Genomic DNA, 13272 nt, shown 5'->3' with positions numbered 1-13272 from the left:
GACTGTTCAGTCAACGTTGGCATCATTCGTTCTTTTACTCTTTTCTCAGTCCTGTAATCATTCTGTTTTCTATCCCCAGGTGAATTCTAGGTTGACTCATTCAGGTTGTTTCTGTAACATGCACATAATGGGATGTGAGAGCCCAGAGGTTATCTCTCAAGGACACTGTAAGATGAACATGCCTCACAGCCATCTAAACACCCCTGGCTCTGACTCTCAGTAGGAGACTTCTCTGGATGGGGAAGTGTGAGTACTTGGCCCTATCCTGCTGCAGTCTGAGTGGGAGTGGCAAAATTCTGGGTAACAAAGAGTACTCTTAATATACATGGTTGACTTGAATTCTGGGGTTTCAGAATTCAAGAATAGGAATAGGAATTTCAGAATAGGCAAAACCTGTTAGCAAGGGGTGCCTATGTCCTGTTTCAAATGGCAAATAATGCCCTGGTGCAGCAGATCAGGTCTCTGAAACACAGTCATTGCAGGCACCAAATTAAGAGAGAAAAAACCAACCAACATACCAGGCCAGGGTGGCGATGCCCCAAAATGGCAAGAGGTGGTGATGCCCTAAGGTAAGAGACGACCCAAAGGTCGATATCCCCCACCGGAAACTTGGTGAATGAAGACTGTCTCTGCGGAAGCCCTGCCAGTATTCCTAGATGCACCAAGACTTGGTGCTGGAGAATTTTATTAAAGTTCCTGTATGGAAAGAAGAGTAAAGCTAAAAGGCTCAGCTATTTTGAGAACCTGGAGAGTTTTAGTAATTTTTGAGAGGCCAGGCAGTATGAAGCTAACTGAGAAAAATATAATCCCAGTGAGAATAAAACTCTGGACAGAAAAAAGATATGACCCAGATCTTCTGGCTCTCAGTCCATGCCCTTCTCACTTTACAGCTGGATAAATCAGAGAATTCTCATTCCTCTTTCTCAGGAAGCGTTTGGACTTTTTTTTAAGGTAGGAGGATACAGGCCCCTGTCACAAAACCGGGTATTTGCCTCAACACTAAACGCACATTTCCAGAGCATGAGATGGCTCTGTGAGGCAATGGGGAGTGGAAGAAAGTGTACACAGCTGAGCATTAGGTATTCCCGGTTTGTTCTGAATCCTGACTGTGGTACTCACTAGCTGTGGGCCCATTCCTGTGGCAGTGACCAGTTATAGCAGAATCATTATGGGGATTCGTGGGAGTAATTTGGAAAGCAAGAAGAGTAGACTGATAATAAGTAGAAATAACTCTCATAGTGGGATTTGTTTCTATCATGAGTATCAGCTGAGGCTGTTTCTTCACATTCTTCCATCCCAATACGCAGATGAAAATCCAAAGAATACTTTCTGTATCTACCAATGGTTCATCACCAGTTACTTCTTTGGTCATTCATCTATTTATTTTCTTGCTTCTTTATACTTTTGTTCTTAAATCATGAACAGGTCTTGATTAGAATATAGAATATCAAGGCTATGAGCAGAACTATGAATTGTGAAATGAAGTAGGATGCGGGGGAATTCATGAGGAGAAATATAGCCGGAGGGTGAGGCAGGGGCCATGATGCTGAGCACTTCGTTGCCATGCTTCGGAAAAGTTCAGGGAAGGAAAGCCACAGAAAGATTTTTAGGGGACAGTGATGCCGATTTGCATTTCCAATATAGCACTTCAAGGATTTATTTCAGGAGAAAAAGGCTGGAGGCAGAGATATTACTCCAGGGCTGGCATATGGCCAGGAACAGCCAGCCCTGGCACAGCTGTAAACGTAATTGGTCTCTGGCATTATTTCATCTCCCTGGGGACCTCTTCCCCCATGATAATACCAACCTCACTGCCATGTGCATGTTCTCTGTGGAGAGCAGCCATATGCGTCAGCCAATAAACCCTCAACATATCATGTTTCCCAAGGGGTCAACCATAAAAGTTCCCATAGTTATGTCCATAATAGTTTGAGAATAAGAAACCTGCAGAACCAAAAGGTAAGTCTTGAATGGTGAAGTTTCAGACTCTATGACAAGCAGAGGGAGAGATAAAACAAGCAGTATGTTATGAACTGAATTGTGTGAAATTATCTTCAAATACTACCAAACAACTTCTAGTCCTGCACATACCCACATTCTTTCATGTTCTGTGTCTTGGCCCACTCTTTTTCCTCTGCCTCAAATGCACTTTTCACCTTTAGTGTGGCTGGTTAAATATTATCCAAGCTCCAAAACACGATTTGACATCATATCTTCCAGAAAGCCTTCCCTTAACTTATCTTCACTCCCACATCCTGCACATCACTCTCTCACACTACAGCAATCATCTGTGTAAGGGTCAGTCTCCCTCAATAGTGTGAGTGCTCTGTGAAGGCAGAGGCTGTGTTTTGCCATTTGTTTGATCACATTATCATGAAGAATGTCCAATACATAATGGAAATACAATAAATGTGTGGTGAATGGACCACAGTCTCTCAGCACAGAAGCAAGAGCAAGATAAGCCCCAGTTCCAGAGCGGTGAGTTTAGTGTGACAATTCAAGGTGATAATTCAGGCACATCAGCAAAAATGAGACACTCAGTAACTGAACTGAAAGATGAGACTGAATGGGGATGGGTCTTGGTACCAACACAGAAGCTCCAGAAATCAGAAATGATACCTGTCTTAGTCCACTTTCTGTTGCTATGAAGGAATACTTGAGTCTGGGTAGTTTTTTTTGGTTTTTTGTTTGTTTGTTTGTTTTTTTAAAGGCTTATTTGGCTCACAGTTCTACAGGCACTGGCATCTGTTTGGCTTCTGATGAGAGCTTTTGTGTTGTGTCAAAGCATGGCAGAGGTCAAAAGGGAAGTGGGTAGTGAAAAGGGGGGCCAAAGAGGAAGGGCATCCTGGCTTTATAACAACCCCCTCTTGGGGGAACTAATCAATTTCCCCGAGAACCAATCCAGTCTCATGAAAGTGAGAACTCACTACCACAAAAATGGCACCAAGCCATTCATGAGGGCTCTGCCCCTATGACCCAAATACTTCCCAACACAGGCACATTGAGGATCAAATGTCAATATAAGATTTGGTGGGGAGAAGCAAACCATATCCAAACCATAGCAATACCTAAGGTCAAAGGAAGATGCAAAGCCAGAGGCACACGATCCTGAGCCCCAGAATCTGGCCTTGAGCTTCCCCTCCTGTGAATCCCTTTGACTACAGATAGAAGCCAAATAGACTCAGCTACTTGAGAGAGAGAGGGAGGAGAATAAGGAAAGTAGATGAGAACACACTCACCTATGGCTGTTTCCCTCCTTTTTTTGCATCATGGCTTTGATCATTAGTGTCTGGGGGCCTGAGGTAGATATTCAGAGGGAACTCAAGGAGATATTATGGGCTGCCTGGTAAAACGAATGAGATTTGGTAGATACAAGCAAACTATATCCAAACCATACTCTGGTAAAGAGATAATGAAAATTTCCTAGATTCTGTCAATCAGAAGTGCTCTACTCTAGCTCATGGCAACAAAAGGCCACAGATTCTAAGGAAGGCCACATCCAGGCAGTGAGGAATGCCAGAGCCAGGACATCTCATTTGACTGATAAAACATGCATTTCAGATATTCCCTCACCCCAGCCACTCCTAACTAGGCTTCCACTTCCCCATCTGCTGGCTAAAATGTCTTTTAATATCAATAATGCTAAAGTTTTCTTCACGAATGTAGGTTTTTATGAAAGCCAAATAGGGAGTGGGAAATAAAAGAGGTGTTGCTTTAAATTCTCTGTTGGCTGCTGTAAGATTTTCACCACACTCCTGACCAACATCTTCAATGTCTAGCACAGAGGCACTGTGCTGATTTGGGGGCCTATGGTCTACTCTGAAAGTAGCTGCTGATTTCTTCCTTTATTTCTTCCAGTACTTTTCCATTGCTTCATCATACTGGAGACCAGCCTGCAGCTCCTATTACATAGAAGAATTTGTCTACTTCAGATCACCATAAAGCATTCTGATTTCTTTGGAGAATTTAAAAGAACTTGTTATTTTTCAGGTTTTTTAATGGTTATCATGCTGATGGCTTTGCTAATAAAAATGGTTGTAATGAATCAATAATTAAATAATGATTACTTGGTTGATTCACTAGGCAGTACCAATGTGGCATGCACTGTGCTAGAGAGTGAATGCTGACCTAGCCTGCTGGGTAGGTGGTGAGGTAAGGATAACAGTCAGAGGACATAAGAAATGATGGAACTTGATAGAAATGTTGACACTAGTGGTGATGGTGGGACTAGTGGTAGAGATGGAGTTGATAATGACTGTGGTAATGGTAATAGTATCAATTGTGATAATGGAGGTGGAAATAGTTGTCAAAGAGACTGTGTGAGGAAGGTGGGTATGATGGTGGTGACAGTGAGACCCAAATGTTGATGATGGAGCTAGTTTGCTGGTGAAGGTGATGATGGCAATTGTAGAGGGGTGGTGAGCAGAGTAGTTGGGAGATAATAGATAATAGATAGATGAATAGATAGAAGACAAGTAGACAGATGATAGAGAAATAGATAATAGATAGATAATAAACAGATGGTTGATGGATACATAATACTTCTTAAATAATTTTGTTCACCAAAATGTTTTCAGATTTGTCCTCTCAGCCAGAAACAAAGAGAAGCTAATCTTTCCTCAAAAATAAACATTCTCTGCATTAGATCAGGAAAAAAAATGAAGTAACCAAATCCTGGATACACCATTAGCTAGAAAAACTAACAAACTAGCGATTGTCAGACACCATTTGTAGTAATAGAATTCCAGCCTGAGCCTCCTCCTCACAGATCTTCTAGAAAGAGCATTGGAGAGGGACAGGAATAAGAGGACTCTCTCTGATGTCAGGAGAGGGTCTGGGGATAGAAGGACCTTCTATTGGGTCCCAAGACTATCCCCAAATTTAGAAATTAGCTAGAAGGACTCATAAGACTTAGCATACAGTTATTCTCGTAACTAAGATTTATTGTAGTAAAAGAATACAAAGCAAAATTGGCAAAAGGAAAATGTGCATGGGTAAAGTTTAGAGGAAATCAGCAGCAAGAGTCCAAGAGTCTTATCCCAGTGGAGTCACACAGGACATGCTTCATTTCTCCAGGAACAGGTTGTGATAACACATATTAAATGTTGTCTACAAAAGAAGCTCATTAGACTCAGCACCCAAGGTTTTTATTGAGAGACAGTCATGTAGGCACTCTGCATAGCATGTACCAAAATTACAGACTCCCTGAAAGGAAGCAGGTGTTCAGCTAAACTACACTGTTGGTACAAACCAAAGACCCATTCTTATCGTTATGGAAAGTTTTATATCAATGTAGGGAAGGGAACTGTTTACTATCCAAGTTCCAAGATGTCAATCAAGGGCCAACTTTGCAAGCAGGTCTTTCTAAGGATAGTAGGCTCATCTTCTCTGCACAGGCCTCCATGTAGGAGAGATGCTGAGAGCCCTGACTGAGAACAAATATTCCCCAGACATAGAAGACTTATGTAGAAAACTTCACAATGCTTTTTCAAGCAAAAGTGCAGTTGCAGCAGCACTGTCCTTGACCTCCTTAAGTTAGTGGATAATTATATAGCCTTGGGGATCTGCTTCCCCTGATTAAGAAAAGTCCAGCTGCATCACAAGCAGATGTGCTGCAAAATCTTTGTTTATCAGGGTGGCTACAAAGTGATGAGGCCTCCAGCAAAAACCAATGTAATTACCTGAAAATTGCATCTCATAAAAGGAATATCTGCAAATCAAATCTGCTTGTGTCATTGATTCATGTTTGAATTCCAGCACTTTCTGTGATAAAATAGGACTGGTATAAACTTTTTACAGCAAAATCTAATCTCATTACTTATTACTTAGTCAACTTAAGTAAGCCACTCTGAGTCTCAGAATGTTGTTTGGTTTATTTGAGGAGTGAATCCAAAGACCACAGAGTTGAAGTAATCACAGTCTTTGGGTCTTGCCCCACTCTTGTTAGTTCATACAAGGACCCCGTCTATGTCATTTTATAATTGTTACCTCTGCTTTTATCTCCTCTCTAATTCCCACACTGTCTACCAACAGCTGCACACATAAATATGCTTGGTATATGTCTATAATAAATCTCTATCTAAATTTCTTCATCCGTAAAATGGACATCTGCCTTACTGGCCTCATTGTGTTTTTGTAAAGGTCAAAAAAAATGCCTAAAACAATCATCAAAAGCATCATGTAAATATCAGGCATGTTATTATATTAATTGTGACTGCCTCTCAGCCAAAAATAAATCCTAACATTTTCATTTTCGGTTTCATTATCATCCCTTCTGGTCAGACATAAATACCAGACCAAAGTGTTGGGTTGGTTCTTTTCTTCTGTTGTCCAAATTGTGTTGTCCAAAACAGATGGTGTAAGTCCTAACCTCTGGTACCCGTGAATGTAACCTTATTTGGTAACAGGGTCTTCCCAGATGTAATCCAGTTAAGATAAGATCATACTGGATTAGGGTGTGCCCTGCATCCAATGGCTGGTGTTCTTACAGGAGAAGGAAATTTGGAAACATAGACTCAGAAAAGACACACAAAAACAATGCCATATGGTAACAGGCAGAGACCGGAGTGACGCATCTGCAAGCTGAGGAGTGGCAAGGATTTCCAGCAACATCCCAAGCTAAGAAAAGACAAGGAAGGAAACCTAGAGCCTTGGGAAAGAACAAAGCTCTCTCAACATCTTGATTTTAAACTTCTAGCTTCCAGAACTGTGAAAGAATAAAGTTCTGTTGTGTTAAGCCACCCAGTTTGTGGTCATTTATGACAGTTGCCCTAGGAAACTAATTACTCTTCCTAGCTCCACTACCATATCACTTAGTAGTTTTGGTCAAATCACTTCATCAGGCCCAGGTATGCATACTGTGGTTTAGAGATGAGATAGAACATGGATTAGCCTTGAGTCCATGGGTTTTGGAAGTAGTACAGTAGGACTGGAGCCATGCCCCAGGAACAGCCAAAAGAAGAATATGCTCTGTAGTGCACAGAAAATGTGGTTTCAATGCCATCCTCTCAGTGTCACAGATGAGAAAATAAAGACTGAAGGGATGAAATTCCTCAGCTCTGGTTACACAGTAAGTTAGTGGCAGAGCCAGAAGAGAGCTGGCCTCCCAAGTGTGGACCTTCTCCATTGAATGCAGGATGCTCTTTTCTGTCTGGCCCACAACATCAGAAAGATACAAAGAATGAAGGGAGAAAAACAACCTGTTAAGTTAACTAGAGCAAAGGAGCTTGCTGAAGGGTCATGAGGTGTGGGGCCTTTGGAACAGTGATAAGTCATCTGCCCAAGTCAGTGTCAGCAATAAAAGGTGGGAGGCTTTTTCAGTAGTCTCATTGCTTGGTTCACTATGATTTAAGACCAGACCCTGCTCTCCCATTAATTTTAACGCCAACTCAGTTTGAAGGGATTTACGACCAAGCAGTACCAAGAGTGATTTGAGTTACAGCTTGGCCTGGTTGTGTTCAGGAGACAAGGGCAGAATGTTTCATTTTCCAGACTGCTGACTTTCTTTTTAACTCTCCTTCCCTGAAAACATAAATAAAGGTGAGACATTGAAAAATGATCTTGGGTTTTTTGGTGTTTGAATCCTATTTAGAATTAAAAGAATAAAAGCTGAGCAATTTGAGAAAATAAAGAAAATAACCTGAGCCAACCTGCATGATGTCAAGGAGAGAGCTCTGGTCCAGGGGACCAGAAGTTGTGCTCTCTGCCCGCAACTCATTAAAGTGTTCTGGAAGCCATTTCCCCAACCCAGGGCGCTGCTTCCTCATCAACACAAGAGCAGTACAGTGTAGTGGTCTCTCACCCAGGCTCTGGAGCCACAATGTCTTTGATTCTAAGTCCTGACTGCAATGTTTATCAACTCCGTGAGGTTAAGCAAATCACTCAACCTCTCCATGCCTCAGTTTTTTAATCTGTATCATGAGACCAATAATAAAACATACTCCATGAGGTTTATTAAAGAACAAAAGTTAGCATTTTTGATGTGCTGAGAACAGTTCCTAGCATAGTGCAAGTACTGCATGTGCTTGTTTGATGAAATTAAGGTGTTGAGCAAGAGGCACTCCAATGATTATTTTCTGCTTCCACACTCAAAGTTGGCTTCAGAGAAAATACAAGGAGGGGAGAAGGGAGGCGACAGGGCATAGAGACTGCTGAGGTCAGGCATCTTGAATGGGCTAGACAACTTGAGAGAAAGAGCACTAAATTTGAGTTGGAAGGCCTGTAACCTGATTCCTGCTTTACCAAGAACATACTGGTGTGGTCCTAAGCACATTTCTATGTCTGATAAAATTGGAAAGATTTAATGAGCTATGTTCAAGTTTGTTTCCAACACTGGAGTTATATAATTTGAAAACTGGGAACAGAAAACCAAACTATATAAGCACCAAAGTACACCAACCAATTTTCTAAGACCTTGCCTAATGCAAGGTTTTGGCAAAAGCTGGATTGGAGACAAATGCAAACCTATGGCAGAAGAAGGAATTCCTACTCCTTTTTCACAATCCAAATTTCGGGTCCCATGTGCTCATTTGTGCCTTCAGGAGAGGAAGATGGAGATAGCAAGGTCTGCAGAGCCTATATGAACTTACTTAGCCAAATGTTAGGTAAAGATGACTGAATAATGTTCCCCAGTGGATTGTGGATAGATGGACAGTGACCACTCATTAGTGAAATGCATCTCAATGATTGGCAGACACTGACCACACAGATAAGCCAGACCCCCTACCATTGGAGGAAACAAATAGAGGGTTGGTAAGAGGGTGACACAATGACCCCAGGTTTCTTCCAACATTCTTTACTTAAGGGAGAGGAAGTTTGGACCTCACTTCCTGGCTCTCCTGTATAGGAACAGCTTGGTTCCTTGTGACAAAATAATGAATATTCATATCACTACATGTAGTTAAAGGCAAGTTAACTCCATTGTAGGCTTTATCTGATTACAGCAGTAATCTGTTTATTGATGAGCCTGTGGGCACTAGAGCAATATCTTTAGAGTTAATCAGATTTGAATTCTAATCCTAATTTACTCACAAGGAAAGCTACTCAACCTCTTTGTGCCTCTGTTTACTCATCGATTAAAAAAAATGGAGATAATAATACTCTCTGCTTCATATGCATTTTGTGAGAGTTAAATTAAATAGTAATAGTCTTTATTATAAAAACCACTTAATACAGTGCCTGAAACATGTGACAATAAGTTATAGTCATCATTATTTTTAAAGTCAATCTCTCAGAGACTTTAAAAATGCATCTGATTCACCTCCCTTTTTCATACCTAAGAATGATTGATGATTCCCTGTTTCATTATTTTACCTCTCTAGGGATCTCTAATTATAAATCGAGTATTTTATTTTCTATAGATTTAAACCAGTATTTCTCTTCTCTAAGAAGAGATGCCTAATGCTTTAATTTAAGGCCTTGAAGAAAATTCTTAAATCCAGCAAGGGCAAGCAGATTCTCAGGGTTCTGCATGTCAATCTTCACAAAGATCCAAATGTCTCTGGAAAAATGGGCCAATCTCTTGCGATAAAAGCTGTAGATTGTGTAGCAAGAGATGGAAATTGTTCTAGAATTATCAGCTGGGGTATTTCACTCTAGAGATTTATACCAAAGAGGAAGTGAAAAAGAAAAATATTTGAATGCAGTGCAAAGATTCTCCTATTACTCTGTGCGATATGAGTAGAAACTTGAAAATAATTCAAATATCTAACAATAATGTATCAATGTGGCTACATGTGCATTAATAGTCAAGTCAACTGCAACACAGCTAACTCTCTACATTCTCTAAAGCGTTTCCATTGCTGCCAGCCCAACTCATGCATTTATTCATTTAGCCGTTCTATCACCCAGGTATTTTTTTAATGCTTACTACATGGCAGGTACTACGCTTAACATTGGGAATGTGATGGTAAATAAGACATGGTCCCTACCCTAAAGATCTTAGTTTCTAATGAAGTAGCTAGAAAATTAATTAAATATGGAATTATAAGAAAGAATGGCAAGGCTTTAATCCAGTAAATCATGACAAATGAGTGGTTATGAGATTTTTAACCTTGGCAATTTAGCTTCAGGTTTTCTCAATGTGCTGCTGGTCACTTAGCCTGTGGTCAAGCAGCAAGGGAGGGAGCTGGAGTTCAACTCTGTGCAATGTGAAGCTTCCGGGATCTTCATGCTTGATAACTATGTTCAGTGTGCACATGCTTTGTTTTAGATGCTTGTGGAACAGCATTTGGAGATCTGCAGTCAGCACTTAGAGCCACACATCTGGTAGTCAGGGGATGGATATAGCTGGAGACATGGACTTAGGAGTCAACAATAAGAAGAAGCTCACTCAGTCAAAGAAGAAGAGAACCCAAAGCAGAATTCCAGCACATCAATCTTCAACTAATAAGGAGATGGAATGGGGGTGGGAGGAGAGAAACAAAAACAAACAAACAAAAAAACAGAAGACGGAAGAGGTCCCTCCTCCTCTTTACAATTACCACGTAAAAAGAAATTTTGGACAGAGGTGAAGGTATCTGACATAATTGTTATTAATAGCAAGTAAATTTCTGGAAATTTAATTATTTTTCTCCACTTTTCCACTATCCTCTGGTAAAAATATAAGACCAGTTGCAAATAACTATGAAGGGTCTAAAATTTATTCTATTTACAAGGGAACAAGTTAGCCTGGCACAGCTTCACTGATGCTGACAAAAGACATGAATCTCTTGGGTCAAAGATCAAGGACTTTATTACTCACAGTAATAGCAACACCAAAACTAGAAGAATTTCCTTGGGTCAAATCCCTTAAGTCCCAATTCCCACTGCATGGCAAAAATAGAGTCCAAGTGACACCTGTACCTGTGGTGAGTTGGGGGAGGAGTCCTGAACTAAAGGACCTGAGTCTTTGTTAATCGGTACTAAGCATGCCTAACTTTTGCTCTGGAAAAAGATAATCATTATCTCCCAACACTGTAATCAAACCTTCTCTTGGCTTCCAAAGGAGACACCATCTCCATCTTCTAAAGTTGTTTACTATGGAGACATTCTATGGAAAATAATACAGACTTCTGCTTTCTGGTCTGAAATGGACTGGACTAATAAGCTGTCATTTAGTCCACGCAATGGAAAATAAGTGAAAAATGAAATTGAAAATCAACAACTATTCTTAGATCCACCAGAAAATTGAGATCACATGGCAAACTATAGCACCCAAAATTTGAGAGACAGACAGATACAGAGAACCACAAAGTACGAGAGCTGAGAGCCAGGAGCAGAAGCCCTCTGCTAGAGCAGGATCCTGGTAGGAAAACATAAACTGTAAGTAATCAATTGCTGGAGGCTCAAAGTCAGCAGGCTTGAGAATTAAAACATTAAGTGGGGCCAGTATAAGGATGACCCCCACAGTTTCCTGAGTTTTAACTCCCAGAGAAACATGCCCTATACTTCTTGCACAGGGAGGGGAAAAAGTAACCCTTTTGAAATATATCTAGAACATTCTGGTCTCCGAAAACAAAAAAACAAAAAAAAAACCTCCTTAAGAGAAACTATTTTAGCAGGGTCTGAGCACCTTGGATTTTACCAGAGCCTAACTGACATGAGAGAAGGAAAATATCCAATTCTTGCTTCCTCCAGGCTTCCTATGTCACATAGAAGGAGGGGGACAGAGAAGCATTTGTGAAGGTCATAGCCTGGAGGCAAAGCTCAAAGATCTGATAATAGGACTATACATGCTTTCTCTGTCCTTCAAGCTACCTCCTATCAACAGGGCTCCTGTGTAACAGGGAATCCTAACTGAAAGAACTGCAAGTCTCAGATCTTATTTAAGAAGCCTTTAGGGAAAACCAAATATAATAGGGGAGATAAAATGAGGCCTGCAGAAATTTTAGTGCCTGACACTTGTAGCTATAGCAAATGGTGAACACAGCCTAATTCCTAGCCAGATAAGTATAACTTTACACTAAAGGCCTATTTACCTCAGTGCCTTTTACCTAGTATGTCATGTCCAACTTTTGACCAAACATTCAAGGCATACTGAAAGGCAAAGTACACAGTTTGAAGAGACAGAGAAAGAATCAGAAATAGGATCAAATATAGCGGAGAGGCTGGAATTATTAGACCAGAAATTTAAAATAACTATAATTAATACACTAAGAGATATAACAGAAAAAGTGGACACGATGAAATAACAAATGAGTAATGTAAGCAGAGAGATGGAAACTCTAAGAAAAAAATAACAACCAAATTCCACAAATCAGAAACTCAAAAACATAAATGAAGAATACTTTTAATGGATTTATCAATAAATAGGACACAAGCAATAAAAGAATCAGTGGGCTTGAAGAAATGTCAAAATAAACTTCCCAATTTGAAAAGCAAGGGGAAAATAATTTTTTTTAAAACAGATTAGAACCTTCAAGAACCGCGGGACAATTAAAAAAGATGTAACTAATATATGTATAATGGGAATATCAAGAGTAGAAAAAACACAGAAATAAATAGAATAAATATTTGAATTCTTCAAATATGAGAATTTCCCAAAGTTAATGACAGATATCAAACCACAGATTCAAGAAACTCAGAGAAAACTAAGAAAGATAAATATCCCTCCCCAAAAAACTACACTTAGACATACAATATTCAGACTGCTAAGAATCAAATACAAAGAGAAAATTCTGAAAGAAACAGGTGGCTAAACACCTTACTTGAGTACAATGATAAAAATTACATTGGAATTCTCATCAGAAGCCATTTAAGTACAAAGAGAATATACTGAAATACTAAAGTTGTGAAAGAAAAAAACCTACCAACATAGAAATTCTATATCCAGAAAATTATCCTTCAAAAGTAAAATAGAAATAAAGACTTTCTCAGACAACAGTTGAATGTGTTGCCAGTAAACACAACTTGCTAGAAATGTCGAAAGACCTTCAGGAAGAAGGAAAATTATGTAGGTCAGAAATTCATACCTACACAAAGAAAGGCAGAGTATTAGAGAAGGAATAAGTGAAGGTAAAATAAAAACTTTTAATTTTCATACTCTTAGTAGATCTAACAGATAAAGTTTGTTCAAAATAATAATAGCAACAATGTTTTCAGAGATTATACTTTATGAATAAGTAAAATGAATGACAGCAATGTTATAAGGAACAGGGAGGAGATATTGAGAACATGCTGTTATGAGGCACTTGTAGTACCCATGAAGCAGTATAGTGTTATTTGAAAGTAGACTTGGATTTGTTGTAAATGTTGTTATTGCAAACTCTAGGGCAAGCACTGAAAAAAAAAAAA

This window comes from Mandrillus leucophaeus, unplaced genomic scaffold, assembly GCF_000951045.1.
Source record: "Mandrillus leucophaeus isolate KB7577 unplaced genomic scaffold, Mleu.le_1.0 Scaffold173, whole genome shotgun sequence".
Lineage (NCBI taxonomy): Eukaryota > Metazoa > Chordata > Mammalia > Primates > Cercopithecidae > Mandrillus > Mandrillus leucophaeus.
This window is presented reverse-complemented; position numbering follows the sequence as displayed.